The sequence below is a fragment of the Salvelinus sp. IW2-2015 genome, linkage group LG11, assembly GCF_002910315.2.
Source record: "Salvelinus sp. IW2-2015 linkage group LG11, ASM291031v2, whole genome shotgun sequence".
Taxonomy (NCBI): Eukaryota; Metazoa; Chordata; class Actinopteri; order Salmoniformes; family Salmonidae; genus Salvelinus; species Salvelinus sp. IW2-2015.
Genome location: NC_036851.1, coordinates 30,759,385 through 30,760,715, shown reverse-complemented (window position 1 = coordinate 30,760,715; position 1,331 = coordinate 30,759,385).

Here is a 1,331-nt window from a genome sequence, read left to right as displayed (position 1 = left end):
CACCTCTAACTCATCTCCATCACCTCATCGACACCTATCACCGCACACCACCCGATGTCACAGGAGGCGCATTAAATCATCCAAGGACAACAAACCACCAAGCCACTGCCTGTTCACCCCGCTATCATCCAGAAGGCGAGGCAGTACAGGTGCATCAAAGCAAGGGACGAGAGACTGAAAAACAGCTTCTATCTCCAGGCCATCAGAATGCTTTAAACAGCCACCACTAACATTTAGCGGCCGCTGCCAACATACTGACTCAACTCCAGCCACTTTAAAAATGGGAATTGATGGAAATTATGTAAAAATGTACCACTAGCCACTTTAAACAATGCCACTTAATATAATGTTTACATACCCTACATTACCCATCTCATATGTATATACTGTACTCTATATCATCTACTGCATCTTGCCATCTTATGTAATACATGTACCACTAGCCACTTTAAACTATGCCACTTTATGTTTACATACCCTACAGTACTCATCTCATATGTATATACCGTACTCTATACCATCTACTGCATCTTGCCATGCCGTTCTGTACCACCTCATTCATATATCTTTATGTACATATTCTTTATCCCTTTACACTTGTGTGTGTTGTATAAGTAGTTAGGTTGTGGAATTGTTAGGTTCGTAAGATTACTTGTTGGTTATTACTGCATTGTCGGAACTAGAAGCACAAGCATTTCGCTACACTCGCATTAACATCTGCTAACCATGTGTATGTGACTAATAAAATTTGATTTGATTTGATTTGATTTATGGAACACAAAGGTTTTACCATCACATGCTGGAATAGCCTGAAGTAATCTGCCTTTGGCCTAAAGAACAGGAACCCAGACTTCACCAAAGAAATCAGAAATACAGACATTTCTACAAAAAACATGGCATAGAAGAGATGGACCCACTGGTTGCCCTCTAGGTTAAAGAGAGCTGGTAGTCCCATCCACCAAACTACCAGGATTTAAACAGGGAAGGGATTCACGGGGTATGTGAATTTGGTATAGATCAGACCTCAATTAATCAAAACAGGAGCATTTTACATGTGGTTAGAAATTAATAGGGAAATGATCTCAACAGAGAAACATTTCCTCTTGTAAGCTACCTATATCCCCCCAATAGAACCCCATACTTTAATGATGACAGTTTCTCCACCCTAAAGGGGGAGATCAACCATTTCCATGCCCAGGGACATGTACTAGTCTGTGGCGACCTAAATGCCAGAACTAGACAAGAACCTGACACTGTCAGCACAGAGGGGGGCAAACACCTACACGGAGGTGACAGCATTCCCTCCCCAATATCCACCCCTAGACACAACT